A 20,384-nucleotide genomic window follows, 5' to 3' on the forward strand; every position below is an offset into this window, starting at 1 on the left:
AGAGAGAGAGAGAGAGAGAGAGAGATAGAGAGAGATAGAGAAAGAAACAGAGAGAGAACAAAATGAAAATAAATCTTTCAGAACTCACCCTTTTCCATGTTCGCGTTTTTTAAACCTTTGCCAATCACAGATGACAAGAACTTGAAACCTGAGAGCCACTGGCTTGGGGAGTTCTAAGCCCACCCAGAGCCCAGTCTCTCTGTTGCTACACTTTCAGATCCATTCATTCAAAAGGCACTTGCTGAAGTTATATAAACACCTGTATTAAGTGTAGCTCCCCAGGCCTGCTTATTCACCTACAAAATAGATAGAAGGGATGCATACAAGACCAAGCCCTTGCAGGAGAGTACTTCTGTGGTTTACTATTATTTTTTGGACAGGGGTGAATATTCTTTTACTTTTTTCCCCCCTTTTTGTGAGGTAAGGTTTCACCCTAGCCCAGGTTGACCTGGACTTCACTATGTAGTCTCAGGCTGGCCTTGAGCTCACAGAGATTCTCCCACCTCTACCCCCCCCCCCACCGCCGCGAGTGCTGGGATTAAAAGCATGCGCCACCATGCACAGCAAGAGTGCGTGTTCTTATCTGGGTGTGTCTGCATAGGTGCTTATGGGTGCACATGCATGCGTATGAATGTGCCCAAGGAGGCCAGAGGTAAGCCTCGGGTGCAGTTCATCAGATACGCGGTTCATCTCTTTTCCAGACAGGGTCTTTTGTTGGTCTGGGGTTCAACAATCAGGCTAGAGTGGCTGAGCAATGGCCTCAGGGGTCGGTCGACCTGTCTCCACATCCCCAGTGCTGGGATTACAGACATGCACCATTACATAGGGCATTTGACATGAACCCAAATCCTCATGCTTCAGCCCTTGAATTCGGCTTGAGTCATCTCCTCAGCCCTGGCTTGGTGGTTTGATATTGACCCACCACATGATATTGTCACCTCCACCTTTCACCAAACCCCAGAGCTGTGTGCCCTCCGTCTGCCTCTCCCCCGTGAGGCCCTGGTCGGTTTCTTTCCTTCCTTTGGACCTCCAGTAGCAAAAGGAGGGAGCGGCTCATCTCCAAGTTCTAGTCTTGAGCACATAGGGTTCCATAGTGATGGAGGGAGGCCATGCTGCCTCCTCCTTCTACCTCCAACCCCTGGGCCACCCTGGAGCGTCTGGAGGGACCGAGACTTCTGGGTGGGAAGGAGGGGGTCGAGGGAGGAGGAACTGTCCTAGCCTGAGTGTGAGAGACGAGTTAACAGCTCAATTGTTATTTCAATTACACGGATTATTTGAAAACAATGTTATGAGTTTCATCACTGACAACCCCAGGAAATGGCTGCTATGGCAACCAGGGAAAAGAATGGTCCTGGCCAGCCAATCAGAAGTTCCAACCATCGGCCTACTTTGGACCAACTCTCGGCGCTGGGCCTCTCCCAGCCTTGACTTGAGGAGAGGCTCAAGGTGGAAGAAAGGAAGAGAGGCCAGTGTAAAGACTTTGCAGAAGGGGAAACTGAGGCATGGCGAGAGAGGGAAGTAAATTCCCTCGGGGAACTGGCTGTTTGTTCAGCCCAAATTCTTCAGGGCTAGGATGTGTGTACCCTCCAGGTGCCTGTCCCAGGCCTGGCTCATTAGCAGAGAGTCGCCAGGGATAGCTTCAGAGGCCATGAGACTGACAGCGGGTGGGGGGGGGGGACGCATCTGACACTCCCTCCTCACGGTCTGCAGGAGAGCGCCCCGAGGTCCCCTCCATGAATAGGACGCAGCAGCCCATCTCCTCTCTCACTGCCAGGGGGCCAGCAGAAGAGGAGGGAGGTTCCAAAGGGTCTCTGAGCAACCTGGATCTCTTTCCTGCTATGTTCTCAGAGCTACCCTTGCAGATTCCTTTCCTGACCCACTCTTCTCCAAACAGGCTCCTAGTGGCCCCCAGAGAACCACCTGATTTGATATATCACCTTTGCTCTCCTATCAGAAAGAGATCACATGACAGATATCCCCCACAATCTAAAAGTCCATTTCTTTTTTTAAATTATTCATTTGTTTTAGAGAGAGAGATAGAGGCAGATAGATAGAGAGAGGGAGAGGGAGAGAATGGGTGCGCCAGGGCTTTCAGCCAACTGCAAACAAACTCCAGATGCATGCGCCCCCTTGTATATCTGGTTTACGTGGGTCCTGAGGAATCAAACCTGAGTCCTCTGGCTTTTCAGGCAAGCGACTTAACTACTAAGCCATCTCTCTAGCCCTGAAAGGGGATTTTTGACCTTGCTAAAGCTCTGAGCTCCTGTGTCTATTCAATGTCCCTGACCTTAGCCATTTTATCAGCCAACCCTTACAGAGGCTTGGGGGGCATCACAAACATTAGCTCATAGAATCCCACTGTGACCCTGGGAACAGGGACCGATTATCACCCATCTTACAGATAGGGAAACTGAGGCAGCCAGGTGATCTGTACAGTGACTGGCAACCAGAAGAGGCAACAGGGGACTTCTAAACCAGGCAGGGTGGCTCCAGAACCCCAGGTCTTGGCTGACATCCTAATTCCTGCTGACAGGAAGGCAAGGCGGCCTTGGCATGAGCTGTGCCTGATGAACAAATGAGTCATAAAATTCAACATTTACTGCCTCCGCCTTTCTCTCTAGCAGGAACCCTGATTGCTTGCCTTGAAGCCCAGGTACCCTCTCTTTATCCTCTGCTCATTAGGGGACAGCTGGGCAGATGTGAACACAGCGGGTAGCTAAGTACATTCAGAGATGATTGCTGGCCTTCGCAGTCCAGGAGAGCTCTGCTGTTGAAGGCCCCGGAAAGCCACTGAGAACGTCTTTGTTTAAGGTGCCACCTACTGCAAGCCAGGCACTATGTATGTATGGCCTCGCTCATCCCAAGTCACACCAGCAGCCCCATACTGCAGATGAGGAAACTGAGGCTCACAGAGTTAGGGAGAGTTGCCCATGAGCAGCCAGCCCACATATATCCCGTGAGGACTGCTGCCCACATCTGCCTGCGCCCGGCTATCATTAGTGTGGGACATGGCTCCTGTCCTCAAGGGACCAGTTAAAAGAGCCAATCCAAGTAGCATGAGGGCAGGAAGGATGGCAAAGGGGTGTTCGGGTTGAGTGGAACCAGGGGCTCAGTAAAGACATTAGGTGGGAAGTGATCTCGGAGCAACACCGGGATAGGACAGGGGCACCCCTCCCCGCCTCAGCAGGTGGGATGCTATGTCAGTAACAAGACAGGGCCTTGAGCACCAAGCAGATGGTCTGGAGCTGAGAGTGAAGCCATCGAGAGGCACTGCTGGCTTAGGAGCTTCCCTCTTGCCTGCCTGCCCTCCCTCGGCAGCCTCCCTGTCGCGCAATGGAGCAATTTCCCAAAACATTTTCTCTAATTTGTGATTGTTTTCCTAACCCAGAAGCAGCGAGTCTCCAGCTTCTCCCGGCCCATGCGCCAAGCCCAGCCAGGCTGCCAGTGCTGCTGGTATCTGCTCTCCGTGCTGCCCACACGGCCCGCCATCCCCCACCCCGCCGCCCGCCGCTGCGGCAGCAGGCAGGTGGCTTGGAGGGTCTCCTGGGCTCAAATTCAGGGGCTTCTTTACAGGGCAGAATGGACACAAAGACCCTGGGGTGACTGGAGCTGCTGCCTCCACTTGCTGACCGTCACACCCGAAAGACATCAAGTGTTGGGGATAGAGGGTGTCACCAAGCTCCAGGAGGGCCCAGGGCCAACTAAGAGGACATGGCTCCATGGAAGTGAGCTCTCTGAGGGATTGGACTCTGAGAATTGATGAGGGGGTGGGGGGCAGAAACCCACTACTGGAAAACAGTTGCTCTGGGTGGGTGGAGCAGCTAAGTGCCCAGTGATGGTCAGCGCCATGATCTGGTGACGGGGGCTCGGGAAGAGGCTCTGGGGTGCAACAAGGCATGGAGGCTTATTGAGGACCCACACTTTTATAAAAGGAGCCATAGCTCTGCTGGGGCCTGTGGGGAGATAGAACTTCCTCCAGCAGCCGGAGCTCTTCAAGACAGTGGCCACTCTGGCCAGGGGCACAGACGAGGGCCTGGGGTCCATGAGTAGAATGGAGGCTCTTAAGGGGACGGATGATGTCAAGGGGTCTACAGGAAAGGGGCAGGGGGTATAGGAAGGGCGAGCGCTTGGGGAGAAATGTTGGCGTGATGGAATATGGCAGAAGGAGAACAGTCCTCGCTCTGAGCTGTTCTGAGAATTAATGCACCTGTCGGCTCCCTGCCCTAATTCCCAGGTGCTCCATCTGGCCCAGCCCCGTCTCACCATGGAGCCTGTCTCCTTGGCCCACAGTCCCTTCCTCTCCACTCACCCCATCCACCTTTCCCCAAGGTCAGACCTCCTCCACTAGCCCCTTCATAAATGCCCCAGTCTGCACTCCTCTCTGCTAAGCCATCCCTACAGACCAGGCGATCCCCCTGCAGGCATGGTGGAGATCCTAAGACTGACCCCCCTCAAGTTAGACTCCATCTCTCCATCTGGAAGGTTGGTCAGTTTCCTTTGTCATGTCCTGGGAACCTGCCCTCGCCTTTCAACCACCCAGGTCCAATGAGCCATTTTATCAAGATGCATTTATGGGGCTGGGGAGATGGCTCAACTATTAAAGGCACTTGCTTGTAAGCCTGCCAACCCAAGTTTAATTCCCCAACATGCAAGAAAATCTGGACGCTGACTGGCTCACATGTCTGTAATCCCAATGCACCTGCAGCAATGGGAGGCAGAACCAGGAGAATGCACTAAGCTCATAGGCCGACCCAGCGGCAAAACGGGAGACACTCGGTCTCAAAAGAAGGTGTAGGCAGGCGTGGTGGCGCACACCTTTAATCCCAGCACTCAGGAGGCAGAGGTAGGAGGGTCGCTGTGAGTTTGAGGCCACCCTGAGACTACATAGTGAATTCCAGGCTAGCCTGGGCTAGAGTGAGACCCTACCTCAAAGACCAAAGCAATACAATGAAGAAGGAGGAGAAGGAGGAGGAAGAGGAGAAGAAGAAGGTATAAAGGAGAGGAATGGCATACTGAGGTTGCCCTTTGACCACCACACACATGCTGGGACACACAGTCCCCCCATATATAGATACGCACACATATATGTATATCTATACACACACAGAGAGAAATACCCAACATTTTAAAGATGGATTTATGGAGCATATGCCTACTTGGCTAAGGGGACACTCCTGAGAGGAGGTAGAGGATCCAGGATGAGAAAGATGCAACCTTTGGCTTCAAGAAGACACAGCCTGCTGGTGAGGATGAGTGTGGGAGAATGCGGGCCCACATGAACAGAGTTCAAAGGGAACACAAAGGGCAAAGGAGTCCAGGATTAGCAGCTACCACTCCCAGAACCAAGGTGATCTGTTGCGACCACCCACCGGAGACCCTTCTTGGCAGTGAGGACATGATGTCTCCTTTTCGGTTTCTGTCTTCCAGCTAAAAGGACTCCTTTCCACTGGCTTTGCTAGTCACTATGCTTCCATCAACACCTCCAAATGTTTATGTCCAGATTCCATCCAATGGGGTCAGAGAGATGGCTCAACAGTTAAAGGCGCTTGCTTGCAAAACCTGCCAGCCTGGGTTCAATTCCCCAGCCACTCACATAAAACAGACCATAAAAGTGGCACAAGTGTCTGGCAATTGTTTATATGAGCAAGAGGTACACACACACACACACACACACACACACACACACACACACACGCACGCACACACACGGATAGAGAGAGAGAGAGGCTAGGCACATAGTAGGCTCCCAAGGTATTTGTCCTGGATAAATGAGTAAGGTGCTGAATTTGTGGATGGGGGCACATAGGCAGATGGTCCATGAGAAAATGACATGCAAGACCATGGTATGTATGGGGGTTGAGGCACCGGGTGGGTAGACGGATGGAGGTGGCGGGTAGACAGTGGACAGAAGGATGCTTGAAAGAAGTGAGGTGGGAAAAACCGGGCGTGGTGGCGCATGCCTTTAATCCCAGCACTCGGGAGGCAGAGGTAGGAGGATCGCCGTGAGTTCCAGGCCACCCTGAGACTCCATAGTGAATTCCAGGTCAGCCTGAGCCAGAGTGAGACCCTACCTCGAAAAACCAAAAAAAAAAAAAAAAAAAAAAAAAAGAAGTGAGGTGGGGGGTCAGGTGGATGAGGGGTTGGGCAAATGGATGGGGGAATAGACGGCTTGGGTAGGGCGCTGGCTGGTTGCATAACGATGTCCACGGCATCTCAGCTTTTCCCAGGCATAGACTCCCCAGATTTGACCAATGGACACCAGTTCCCCAGCCCCAGACACCCAGGTTTGCTACTTGGTTAGATTTTGCTCCTCTCTCCAGTATGCCTCCATAACCAAGCTGCTCCTGGCCCTGGGGATCCCATGTCCTTGGCACTTTTCCCTCTGACCCCTGCTCTCCACAGTCATTTTCTGGATGGTTCCAGCTTCCCTCGACCCCCGCGTCCTTTTTCCTTCAAGCCCATCCCGAAAGCCTGCCAGCGGCGTGCTCTTTCTGCAGCTTAACCCTAGCCAGCAAACTTCAACAGCTCCCACTGCCCACATTCCTCAGTCCCACAGTGCTGAATTCAGAAGACTCTTCCCTCTGCTCTTGTCTCATTCTTCCCCTTCATGGCTTGCATTCCCAGGTCAGCTGGGCCACTTGCTGTCAACCAGATAGTCACCAAGTCACCTCTGCTTTTTTCCTTGCCCTGAAAGTCCTCCCCGTCCCTCCACCTGCAGCAATGCTACCCTAGCTTCTGACACACAGCTCAGCCAGCTGGGCCCAGTGAGCTTCTTAATGGAGAGGCATTTACGGAGCACTTACTGTGTGCCCACCTGGCCCATAGGGCCCCATGGAGGAGGTATAGGATACAGGATGAGAAAGATACCACCTTTGTCTCCCAAGGGATTCAGCCCACTGTCCTCTGTGCAGGCACATGTGTGTGTGTGTGTGTGTGTGTGTGTGTGAGAGAGAGAGAGAGAGAGAGAGAGAGAATGAATGAATGAATGAATGCATGTGCAAACTCATATACAGAGTCCACGGGAAGAACAAGGGTAAAACTGTGGTCAAGGATCCCATTGTGTCCACAATGGACCAGGGTGCTTTCAGAGCATCCATGAATGAATCCAGTTCATCTCCATGAACCTTGAGGTAGGGACAAATGAAGGACGCCAAGGCCTTGTGACAGGTCTCAGGCCCTTCTCTGCGTCAGTGGCGGAGCTCGGATGAAGTCCTGGAGGTCTTGCTCCTGCACCCTTAACAGGACCCCTTGGTTATGTACAATAGTGTCACCAGACTGGGGTGGGCTCCTCCCCTAACCTCTCCTGCTATGCTGCGTGCTGCCTGCTGACCCTGAGTCCCCTTCCCTTCAAGCCCAGAAGCCCAGTTGAATAACCACCTATGAATCTAGATGTGAGTTGATTCAGAGCCACTGCAGGCCCTGGGGCAAGTTTCCACCTCTCCTGATTCCTCTGTCCCCCATCTGCACAACGAGCTGGGACGACTGGCCCCCAAGGCCTTTAATTCCAAGAGTATAAACCTAGATGCAACTGCAGGCATGACAGAATATGCAAGTGGAGAGACCGCCGGTCCCCGGGACCTGGCTGCATCTCCCCACAGCGCCTCTCCCCGCCCGCCAGCCAGCCGTCTCCAGCTGTTGCAAGTCTAGGAGGTCCTGTTCCGAGGCCACAGTCCTCTGTCTGGGTACCTGACTCTACCCTGCTTGTCAGCTGTCTATCATCTTGTCTGCTTGCTGACCTGGATCCACCTGTCTCTGCTATCCATCCATCAGCCTGCCTGGGCCTGTCCACCTTGTGTCCTTGCCTGCCTGGTGTCTGTCACTCTGTCCATCAAACACACAGTCCACCTCCCACCTCTAGTTCCCTGTTCTGCAAGCACCACAGTGACAACAAAGACAGGGTGGGGACTTGGGGATTGGCCATTATCTGAGCTTCAGGATCGGCCTTCAGGAGCCCAAACAGTTTGTAGCCAGCGTCCTCCTCTTCTCCTCCCCCCAACAGGCCCCCAGGCCCTTCCTCCTTACGTCCAGGGTCCTCTATTTTTAAAAATTCTCTTTTGTAAAAATAGTTTTAATTAATTAATTAATTAATTATTTGATAGAGACAGGTGGAGAGAGAAATGGGCATGCCAGGACCTCCAGCCGCTGTAAACAAATTCCAGATGTATGCACCACCTTGTCATCTGGCTTACGTGGGTACTGGGGAATCGAACCTGGGTCCTTTGGCTTTGTAGGCAAGCACCTTAACTGCTAAGCCATCTTTCCAGCCCTATTTTTTTTAATTCTTTATTTAAGTGTGTGTATGTTTGTGTGGATATGTAGGATGTTGAGGGGGGCACATATGCCACAGCCCATGTGCTACAGCACCCATGTGGAGGTCTAAGGACAACCTAAGGGTATTTGTTCTTGTCTTCCACCTTTATAAAAATACTTATTTATGTATTAGAGAGAAAGAGGAATATATATATATATATGTATATATATATATATACACATACATATAAAAATAGAGAGAGAGCGTGGGAGAGAGAGAGAGAGAATAGGCACGCCAGGGCCTCTAGCTACTGCAAATGAATTCCAGACACATGCACCACCTGCGTATCTGACTTTATATGTGTACTGGATAACTGAACCTAGGTCCTGTGTGTCTTAACCACTAAGCCATCTCTCAAGCCCCTTCCATCATTTTACTGAGATGGGATAGCTCTTGTCCTGTGGCTGCCTGCACCAGTGTAGCTGGGCCGTGAGCTTCGGCATTCTCCTGGTTCTTCCTCCCACTGCCATGGACATGTTGCGACCACAGATGCATCCACCACTTTGCATCAGGCTTCACACGGGTGCTGGGGAATCTGCACTCAGGCCGGCAGGCTTGCTTTAACGGCTGAGCCATCTCCTTAGCCCTCCCAGGAGCTTCTGCTTGAGAAAGCTGGTCAAGGCCATATTCCTCCTGCCAAAAATGTCCAAGCTATCCCTAAGGAAATCGCTGGACATGGGCGTGAAGATGTGTGTACAAGGATGTTCGTAGCAGAATTGTTTGTAGCAGCAAAGCATTGGAAACAACCCAAGTATCCAACCGTGGGGGCTGGCTGAATGAATTATGGGCCAGCCACACAATGGTGAGCCATGCAGCTCTTAAAAAATGATGATGTAGATGTCTATTTATCGAAATGGCAAGATGCTTGCAATATATTACACGGGGAAAAGCAGGTTACAGAGGCCCATGTGCAAAGTAGGATGCCATTTTTATTTTTCAAAAACCTATCTAAGTCAACAAGGACACCTATGGAAACAATAGCCAAAGTGGTAGTGGGATTACGGATTACAGCTAATTAAACATGATTACACGGGGCTGGGGAATGGCACTGTGTATAAAGCACTTTCATGCAAGCATGAAGACTAGAGTTGGGGCCCCATACCCCCCCACATAAGTGGTAGATGGGTATGGTGATCTAGGTGTAATCCAGTGCTTGACAGGCAGCAGTAGGAAACCCTGGGGCAAGCTGGTTAGCTGGATTAGCAGAATCAGTGAGCTCTGGGTTAAAGTGAGAGACCGCCTTTTTAAATTTTATTTATTTGTTTATTTATTTGAGAGAGAGAAAGAGAGGGAGAGAATGGGTATGTCGGGGTTTCCAGCCACTGCAAACAAACTCCAGATGCATGTGCCACCTTGTGCATCTGGCTTACGTGGCTCCTGGGGGATTGGACCTAGGTTCTTTGGCTTTGCAGGCAAATGCCTTCTTCGCTAAGCCATCTCTGTAGCCTGAGATTGTCTTACTAAATAAGACAGAGCACGATCATGGGAGGTCACTGAAGTTAATTCCTGGCCTCCACATGCACACCCACCTCACACACATCTGCCCACACGCATATGAACATTCGCACATGCATGAACACCACACACATAAATATGCCAAAAAAGAGGCTTCCATCGGTGAAAATAATGCACGCATATACACATGCATGAATTTACACCCACGCTCATTGATGAGCGCTTCCTGTGAGCACAGCCGCTCGTTCTGCCCCGTGACTGCTCCCCCCCCCCCATCCTCTCAAGTGGCCGGCTGTTTAGAGACATTATCTTGAGGAGGACACAGAGGCTTCGCTAGCTGACCAGTGGCACAGCAGGACATCGGGCTCAGCACTGACCTGCTCCTGAGGTACGCTCTTAGCAGTTGCCATGTTTCTTGTTTTATCCATAATTTGTCTGTTCCTTAAAAAAAAAACACTAGAGCTGGAACCTAGCTCAGTCAGTAGAGTGTTTGCCCAGCATACGCAAAGCCCTGGGTTGGATCCCTAGCACCACATAAACCGAGCACGGTGGCGCACATCCCACGTGCACTCCCAGCATTTGGGAAATGGAAGCAGGAAGATAGGAGTTCAAGGTCATCCTCCGCCAACCTGGACTGCAGGAGACACTGCCTCAAAAAATAGAAAATACCACTGGGCACGGTGGTGCATATCTTTAATCCCAGCACCTGGGAGGCACAGTTAAGAGAATTGTTGCGAGTTCGAGGCCAGCCTGACATTACATAGTGAATTCCAGATCAGCCTGTGCTAGAGTGAAACTCCGCCTCGAGAAACCAAAAGAAAGAAAGCATATTTAAAAATCTGTCCGTCTGGGTCATGTAGAAGTGAAGGAAGCTATCAGGACAAGGAAAGAAGGCCGCTGGGGAACTACAGCCGCATGGTGTGCCTTCAGCCTCTGAGCTCAGGCTGCTTTCTCCCGGTGCCTGGTGAGGTGAGCATCCGGGTTCCCATGCTTCACGGCCCGAGGCCCTCCTCAAACCCATGGTTAATGCAGGGGAGGCAACACTGGCTGTGTGCCAGCTGCCAGAATGCGCATCAGAGAGAGTCCACGTGAGCCTCAATGGTCTCCCCCAGGGCTGGGCTCTGAGCCTCTGTTCTGACCATTTGGGCTGCAGAATTCGTAGATATGGTTGGAGGGAGAGGGGTCCTGTGTACCATAAGATGTTTCGTGTTTAGTCTGTACCCATTGAATGCCAGGTTGCATCTTTAACCCACTTGAGACAACTAGAAACCTTTGTAGACACTGCCAAGGGGTCCTTAAGGGGCAAAACTGGCCCCAGTTAAGAAACACTGAGCTAATGTGTTGCAGACGACAAGGAGGCAGAGAGGAAAAATGTAAACTCAGTGCTCCGTGGGGTTGGAGGTAGATGGGTGCTTCTCTGCTGGATGATGGGACAAGGATCCAGGTCTGAAATTTTGGGGGTGCCTCAAGGCCTCTTCATGGCTCAGATTGGTTCTGGGTGTTGAGGCCTTTTGTTTTCAGGACCCCACAATCGGTCCAGCCTAGCCCCTCAGGTGGGCATCTTGGCACACTTTCTTGCCCGTCATTGAGTGCCACCATCAGGTCCCACTGTCTTCTCACAGGCACCTGTCTCCCCATTGAGGCCCACTGACTGAAGCCTTTCTTTTTTATTTTCACATTCGCCATCTCTGCAACGAGAAATAGGGACCCTTCTGTTCCTCATGTTCACCTAACCCCCTCAACAGCTACATGATGCCCACATGACAACCACACTGGCGCCCAGGCTCCACAACTCCATCCACTTGCCTCCCAGCTGGGGTGAGGCCTCTCGGGGCAGCTCTGCTGCTGACAACCAGTTAGGGACCCTGTTTCTCAAGGATCCTGATTCCGACAGCTCTCCGGCCCTGCAGGATTCTTCCCTGATATTCCACCTCTCCCCTCAACCCTTGCCCTCCACGCATTCACTTCAGCCACTGGGGCCTGTGCCTGCAGATCGCCAGAATTCTCCCTCCCATCAGGGACCTGACGCACTCAGCCCTGGGGCCCGAACTAGCTTTCCCATCAGTTCCTCCCTCCCCTTCATCCCTTAGACAATTGCTACTCAACCTGCAGTACCCTGCTTTAACCGCACTCCTTCTGGAACCCTCTGCTGCACATGTATGGCTCTTATCATAGGCATGATAATTGCTTAATTGTCTGTCTCCTGCCCTGGACCACAGGCCTTGTGCTGCCTGGGATTGGTCTGCTGGCCCCCCAATGGGCCAGTGTCTCCGGGGCTCAGCACCGGGATTAGCACATGGTTTAGTATACACGTGGCAGTGTATTTTTTTTTTCCAACTGGCTGATAGATGGATGGATGGATGGACGGTCAGATAGACAGGCGAAGGGGTGGATGCTGGGGTTGGGTCTTGAGTGTTTTGGAAGGCCTTCGGCAATGAGGTGGGAGAAAGGGCAGGTCAGGCTGCGTGCAGGAGTGTCAAGTTGAAGGCACAGTGGGAGATAAAGGAGGATACAGACGGATTACAAGGACCTTGAATGTCAGTGTGCAAAGTCTACACTTAATTCAGTAGGCGATGGGGAGCCATGGAAGGGTTTTAATCAAGCAAGTGACAGGATCCCACCTGCAATGGAGAAAGATCACTGTGGCTGCGGGAGGGACGGCCGTGGGAGGGGTTTGGAGGCTGCCACTGCAGGTTAGGCAGAAGCGAGCTACCAAGGTCTGAGCGGGAGAGGGATCGTGGGATGGGCAGGAGGAGAGAGCCAGAGAATAGGATAAAATAAATCTGAAAGAGTCTAGAATGTTCCTAGCTATGTGGCTTGGCAGTTTTCACTTCCCTGGAGGCAAAGGAAGAGCCTGAGGTCAGAGAGATCCTGGTACTTCCCAGGTAGCCAAGCTGGTGTGCAAAACCGGGGAGAAGCCACTGCCTTCAGTTACATAAAAACTGATGGTTGGGCTGGAGAGATGGCTTAGCGGTTAAGCGCTTACCTGTGAAGCCTAAGGACCCTGGTTCAAGGCTCTATTCCCCAGGACCCACGTTAACCAGATGCACAAGGGGGCGCACGCATCTGGAGTTCATATGCAGTGGCTGGAGGCTCAGGTGCACCCATTCTCTCTCTCTCTCTCTGCCTCTTTCTCTCTGTTACTCTCAAATAAATAAATACAAATAAACAAAAATAAAATAAAACTGATGGTTATAAACATAGTGATATTAACAATAGTATGGTTTGTTTTTTGTTTTTGTTTTTTTTTTTTTGAGGTAGGGGCTCACTCTAGCCCAGGCTGACCTGGAATTCACTCTGTAGTCTCAGGCTGGCCTCAAACTCATGGCCATCCTACTTCCTGTGCCTCCTGAGTGCTGGGATTAAAGGCGTGCACCACCTCACCCAGCCAACGTGCTTTGTAGAGTGTCCTATGGTCAGGTCACTGTGCTGAATGCCACACAGACAAGCCTGTCTCGTTTTCACCCCCATTCAGTGAGATGGGGCTCGCTAGTTCCTCTATTTCACAGAAAAACACACCGAAGCTCAGAGAAGGGAGCTAATTTGACAAAGTCACAAACCCAGGCTGCCCTGACTCTCTGCCACAAAGGACGGTGATGACAGCAAAACAGCGGCCGGAGGCCCATGAACTCCATGAGGAAGATCAGCAGAGTCTTAACACAGCAGCAAGAAAGCGAGATGTGGGAGCAAGACGCAGGAAGGGGCCAGAGAGATGGCTTAGTGGTTAAAGCACTTGCCTGCGAAGCTTATGGACCCAGGTTTGATTCCCCAATGCCTGCGGAAGCCAGATGCACAAGGGGGCACATGCATCTGGAGTTCATTTGCAGTGACTAGAGGCCTTGGTGTGCTCTCTCTCTCTCTCAAATAAATAAATAAACAATTTTTAAAAAAAAAAATTTAAAGAGCAAGACATAGGAAGGAGTGCCACCCAGCTGACCTCATGTGTGCAGACTCACACATGTAGAAAAGCATGTCTTCCCCATCCCCAAAAGAGTCAGGCTAAAGAATGAACAGTGTATATATCCTTAACCCCCAGGTGGCTACCTTGGTGGCAATTAAGAAAACCGACTCCTCTGGAGACCTGGGGACAAGTGGCTCCCCAGGCCCATGGCCCATGAGCCCGCCCGAGAAGCCTTTTTGCAAATTAGAGAAGCCTGTTTCTTCCTCCAGGCAAATTCAGTCCGCCTTTAGGGCATCTGACTTGTTGAGTGGAGCTTAAAATAGATCTCAGTTCCTGCTCTCCGCCTGCAAAGAGAGCCCTTCCACAGTCAACAACCTGCCCAACTGTACCAGCCAGCCACGCCTTCAACGTCCCTGTTCTGTACCTCTGTTCCCCAGTAGCTACTCTGCATACCTCATCTTCAGTGACAAGAAGGCCCACCACCGCAAGGTACACAGGACTCAAGCCACTCCACAGTTTTAACTTTCTTATTAGTCTTTGCCTCTGCCACGTGAAGCAAGACTGTCTTACAATGCCACGTGGCCTTGATGAAACAGTTGAGATCAGGGCTGGAGGGATGGCTTAGCAGTTAAGGCGCATGCCTGAGAAGCCTAAGGACCCAGGTTCAATTCTCCAGGTCCCACGTGAGCCAGATGCACATGGTGGCACATACATCTGGAGTTCGTTTACAGCGGCTAGAGGCCCTAGAGCGCCCATTCTATGTCCCCCCCCTCTTTCTATCTCCCCCCCCATGCCTCTAATAAATAAATAAACTATAAATCTTTTTTTTTTTAAGTTGAGGTCAAAGCCTCTCTTGAGCTTCGTTGGGGGTGTGCATGGGAGGGGGGGGATTTAGCCAGGGGGAGAGAGAATCTAAACTTCCTGTAGAGAGGTCAGAATTGAAACCCAAAGTTCAGGGTTCAGAGGCCTCCAGCCAAGAGTTCCATCTTGAGGGTGCACTGAGGAGCCTGGGATTAGGGGAGCCAGGGGTTATGCCCACCCATAGCATGGGGCGTGGGGCTGCTGTTCACGAGCCTGGACGGGCCTGAGCTTCCTCCCAAAGCCAGCAAGCACTGTCCCTGGCCCAGATGCGGGGAGGGTTAGGGAACTTGCCTAGCTGGGGTTCTACCCAGCCCTTCATCTTCAACGCCACCCTTCCTTCCTGACCACACAGCATGGCTGCTGCCTGAGTTATATAAACAGGAATCACGTTCTCTCTCTCTCTCTCTCTCTCTCTCTCTCTCTCTCTCTCTCTCGTTCAGAATACCTGAGGCTGCATTTCCGAATGGAGCTTCCGGATGCAAGGAAAACGGGGGAAACCCAGAAAGTAGAGGAGATATCATTGGCTGGCCTCTTACCGGTAGTAAATAACCCAGCTGCTCCAAACTTTACCAAGTCAGAAAAGACATGCCTCCTGGGGTCCCTGCCCCAGACCAGCCCCTTGGGGGGAGGGTTTCAGAGTGCAGGCGAGGGGCAGGAAGCTGGCCCAGACTTATTGTTGCAGACTGCCCAAGAAACACACACACACACACACACACACACACAGTTTGCAAACATGTACCCAGGGTCAAAACACATTTTAGGCGCCAGGCTTTGATCTCAGTTTGGTTTCTCTGTCGACGACATTTAAGTATTTTTCCCCTAGAAAACACAGGGAGCTAACTTAAACACCTGTGCTGCATCTGAGCGGGGACCCTTCTTGCTCTGTTGTCTAAGAAAATAAAAGGCTCCACTGCCACCCCCTCCCCACCCTGGCGACTTACCCAAGGGAGAGCTGGTGAGGCCTGGAAAACAGGACACCCTGAGTGCCCATTCTGGTTCTTCCATAGAGCTTGAGTTTGTGACCTGAGGCCGGCTTTCAGCATTTTCGGATGGGAAGGAAGGTAGCCTAGGGGCGTCTCCAATGGACTCATGGTCAAGAATAGGAGCAGACAGGGCCGCACATGAAGTCCAGGTGCCCTCAGCTGGGAGAGGCCTGGCATTGGCATTGGTGGTCCACAATGGCAGACCCTTATAGGGAGGGATGAAAGAGGAGAGTCCCAGGCCCTGGAGGAGGAAACACGCACAGTGTGGCGTGGGGAAGCTGGGCTGCATGGCGGGAGAGTAGGGGCCGCCTGACAGAGAAACTGAGGTAGACAGGATGGAAGACGGCGAAGTGATCATACATGAGCCAAGACTATAGGAGATCGCTATGGGAGCAGCGGCCACATCCCCAAATGGGCTGTAAAACAGTGAGTAATTAAGACGATCAGAGTAGGCACGGGTGGGCAAGATGGGTACGAGTCAGACACCGCCTCCATTAGGATTTCAGTGCGGTGGCCTGAACAGAAGAAGAGGGTGCGAGAAGGCACCTGGCTCCGGAGGGCCCAGCAGGGAACTGGCAGTAGTCAGAGCCCGGGAATAAGCTGCTGTCCCGACTGGACACTTTGGCTGGACACCCTGGACCTGGGGAGCGCTAGAATCGGACCCAGGGAAAGCGGCGCCAGCCTGCGCGTCCTCTGGAGCTACAGACCCCGGGCGGTGGGAGAGGAGGCGCGAGGGTTCCCAGAAGCGCTAGACGTGGTGGTGGGGAGGGGCGGGGGGAGCTTAAGCCCGCTTCTGGCGGCACCCGGGTGCCCGCCACCAGGGGGTGCCCCTGCGGTTCGGGGAGGCCTCGGGGGACTCTCCGACTTCGCTTCTCTCTCCTCGGGCTGCGGGGAGTCTGGTGGTTACCCCCCAGCCCGCAGCGCCCCAGCTGGGCCGGGACCAGACGGGGACCCTCAAAAGGAGTGTGGGGGGGTCAAGTCTCCAGGCATGCGACACCGATCGGGACTGTATCCACCGAGACGCTCGCCTCGCACGGTCGGTCCACGCCTCCCCTGTTTCCACGGCCCCGAGCTCTCGAGGGTCAGTCCCGAGTGGCGCTCCGTTTGGACGTGAGGCGGCGGAGCCCGGTCCTCCTTAGGTGGCAGGGACGGAGTCCCCAGAGTCCCGTGCTAAGGAAAAGGGGCAGTGATGCCCCACTCTCCCCGCCTGTCTGCCCGACGGCCCCGGGGAGGTCGCAGGGGACCCATGGCCTGGCTGGCTCTCCCACCCTAGGGTGACCGCGGCCGTGCGTGTCACGGCGGCCGGAGTCAGGGAGCCCCCGCCCCGGGGCGCGGCACGCACCCCCGCGCGCACTCGCTCCCGCTGCGCGGATGCCCCCGGCCCGCCTCTGGGAGGGACCGGGAGCCGAGGCTGGGTGGTGCGGGATAGGCGACCGGGACGCCGGGGTCCCGGCCCCGCGTCGAGACTGACAGCAGCTCCTCGGGCCCCCTCAGGCGCGCGGGCCCGGTCCCCGGTGCGGCCACCCCCGGCCTGCGTGGGGAGGTGGCCGGGGGTGGGGGGTGGTCCCGAAGATCAGGGCGCGCGAGGCGGGCGCCGGGGCCGCGGCTCCGGGACCGAGAGGCGTCCGGGATCGGCTCGGCGCCGGGGAAAGTTTGGACGTGGGAAACTCCCTCCCGCCGCCCCGCCGAGGGAGGATGCGCCGAGCCGCCGGCGAGGGTGGCCGGTTCCCCGGGACAACACCTTCCCCCCCACCCCGTCTCCATCTCGGTGCCACCTCTCGCCTCTCCCCCGGCTGCGGGGCTCCCCACCCGGCCAGCAGCCTCCTCCCTGTGCGGCGATCGGGCCAACCCTCCCGGGTCCCCCGTGCGCTCTTACCTCGGGGAGCGGCCCGGGGCTCCCCCACCCCGGTCCCTGCGCCTCGGGACGCTGCGTGCGGCGAGAGCCCGGCGCGGGCGAGTGGAGACCACGGCGGCCGCCCGGAGGAGCCGAGGGAGAGCGGGAGCGAGAGGGGGAGCCGCGGCGGCGAGTGCGCGCGTGTGTGTAGGAGCGAGGGAGTGTGCGTGTCTGACTAGGGGGGAAGTGTGCAGGGGACGACGGATCCCTTCCTTCCTCCTCCCGCAGCCTCTGGTGGAGACTCGGAGAATGCAGCGCCCGCCGCCGGCCAGGAGCGCCGCGCCGTGCCCAGCCGCAGGCGGCCACCGCCGAGCCGGACCTCCGCATCCCAGCCGGGAAGCCCCAGCCCCCGCCCCCAGATCGTGTCCCTCCCTCCCTCTCCCGCCCGCCCGCCCGAGGGGCCCAGGCTCCATCTCCCCGCTGCCCGGTCCCCCCCCCCCACGGGAAACCCCCCGGGGGCGTGCCCCTCCCGCCTCCAAGCCCACATCATCCGCGCGTAGGGAGCGCCCCCAGGAGGGGAGCCGGCTCCCCTCCCGGCCTGGCGGCTCAGCTGCCCCGGAGGCAAGGGTGGTCACACCATCCTATCCCCCCCCACCACTCCCACATGCTTTACTGCGTTTAGTCCCTGCCGAGACACACACACACACACACACACACACACACACACTATGAAAGCCTAGCTTCAAAAGAAAGGGAGTGTGTGTGTGAAGTGAGGGCTTCTCAAGTGACCACCCCTGGCTGCCTGACCAGAAAGGCCCCTTTGCACACAAGGCTCCAGAAACCATCACTCACATTGAGGTGTTCGGAGCTGGACGCCTGCCCGCCGGTGGGAGGTCAGGTGTCCTGGGAACCCAGCCATGCGGGCCTTCTGGAGGGACATCCTGCTGCCAATTAAAATAAAATAAAATAAAATAAATAAAAATAAAGCGCTCAGGTACACAAGAGAGCCCCTTCTAAACTTAGTGTCAGTCTCCCAACAAAATTCTTCCCCTGCCCAGAAATGCCTCAAAGGCCAGCTTTTTCCATTCACATAGCCCTCTGCCTGGTGTCTTTCCTGCCTGGACTGTTTCTCTTTCTCTTTTTCTTTTTCTTTTTTTTTTTTCTCTCCTGTCTGCCAAATAGGAGAGTGAAGGATAGCAAGGCCAAGGCAGCTATATACCTCTGTCCTTACCCCGTCTGTCACTGACCAGAAATCATCATCTGCAAGTGGCTACTGAAGTTCAAGGCAAAGACCCTGACCCCTGAGGACCCTCAAGGACCCACCCACCACCTTACACAGCTCTGCTCCATCCCTAACTTCTTCCTGGTGACTGGAGTGTTCCCCTCCTTCCCCTTCTCTCTCTGGCTGCCCCATCCCGCTAAGCTCCATCACTCTTATTTATTTTGAGATTTATTCGCCATTGCACCAGCCCGTTCCTTCGCCCCCCCCCCCCCGTTCAATCCCTTCATTGATCTCACTGGCCTTGCCATTGTGTCTCCCCTTCCCCTCCATCTCTCTTCTTCGTGTCTACTGCTTCATGCATGTAGCGGCCAGAGGCCCGCCCTTCCACATGCTGCGCTCTTCCCTCTCTTAGACTCCTTTTGCAGCCGGGCTCTGGCTGTTCTCCCTCCCTCCAGGCCCTGGCGTGTGCTGTGCTCCCTTGAACCAGACTGTGTTCAGAGTCCTCAGGTTGATTCCAGGCCTGGGATACTGTAGACCTCACACCTACCTGCACACAGTAGGTGCGCGCTCTCTCTCTCTTCCCTAGAAGTGTTTATTGAACCCCCTCCCCAAAGCTTTTTTCTAGTCTCTCCTTTTCAGGCCTTTTTACGGTGACCTGTTTTTCTGTCCCAAACCTTCTGGGAGCACCCATTGGTGTCAGGCATTGTGCTGGGTTCTGAGAACACTTGGGGATCACTGTCAGTCATGACCCTCACGATTTTGCTTTCAAGGCCTCAGAGCCCATATATACATATATCTATATATATATATCAAGCCCATTTTACAGATCAGGAATCCAAGGCACTGCAGGTTGGACTATGACTATCAAGAGCACACAGTTGCCAAGTGGTAAGAGCAGGTTAGTGCAGCCGGCCGGCTCTGCTCCTGCACTCTAGTCTGAGAGAAGATAAACAGGCCCTCCTGATCTCTTTAAATATTTTTTATTTATTTACTTGAGAGAGAGAGAGGCAGAGAGAGAGAGAGAGAAGGAGGGAGGGAGATGATGGGCATGCCAGGGCCTTCAACTACTGCAAATGAACTCCAGACGCATGTGCCACCTTGTGCATCTGGCTTACGTGGGTCCTGGAGAATCGAACCCATGTCTTTTGGCTTTGCAGACAAGCGCCTTAACGGCTAAGCCATCTCTCCAGCCCCCTGATATCTATTGTATGTGGCAGGGGCAGTAAGAGGCAGTTTGGTGTGACAGGAGAACTGTCACGTGGCTATGGGACGCCTTAGGCCCCTTTCCCCCAGTGTTGCACTGCAGAGCGAATGAGATGATTGTAACAGTAGCTGTTAGCAAGCCCAGGTTCGTTACCTGGATTATGCCGTTTGATTTTTCATAGCAACCAACATAGCTTTATAGATGGGGAAACTGAGGCACGGGGAAACTAAGAAACTTGCTGAAGATCATATAACCTGTGCTTGAACTTGGCTTCCAACCCGGTGGCTGGGGCCAGAGCTTACATGCTACACTGGTGTGCGATGCCACTTCAAGGAAAGCAGCAGGGGCAGTTTACACTACAGCACGGTGCGTGTGCTCACAAAGGGGGTGAGGTGGGATGAGAAAAGACTCGGAGAAGGCGCATGGCTAGGGACTGGTTCTAGAAGGAGCTTGTGGTATTCCACCTTCCACTTCCTTCAGAAGATGTCCAGCTGGGTTGACCCACCCAGCACGGTCTCCCTTGGAGACCAGCCGCCTGGGTCCATTGCTTTTGTACTCACCCCATGAGTCTAGGCTCCCTCACCTCCACCCTGTGACATTTGGGGGCCAGAGT

The 20,384-nt window shown here is 54.0% G+C and overlaps 1 protein-coding gene across 1 annotated transcript in view; it reads right to left on the minus strand.

Annotated features, from left to right (window-relative positions):
• Positions 1 to 17,479, minus strand: part of Cdh22 (cadherin 22) — a 141,196-nt gene extending 123,717 nt beyond the window's left edge. The window contains exon 1 of the mRNA XM_004663892.2: positions 17,388 to 17,479. The gene's annotated coding sequence lies outside the window, so the exon portion shown is untranslated. The remainder of the gene's footprint in view (positions 1 to 17,387) is intronic.
• Positions 17,480 to 20,384: the final 2,905 nt, after the last annotated feature.

Source organism: Jaculus jaculus, chromosome 8 (assembly GCF_020740685.1).
Source record: "Jaculus jaculus isolate mJacJac1 chromosome 8, mJacJac1.mat.Y.cur, whole genome shotgun sequence".
Classification (NCBI taxonomy): Eukaryota; Metazoa; Chordata; class Mammalia; order Rodentia; family Dipodidae; genus Jaculus; species Jaculus jaculus.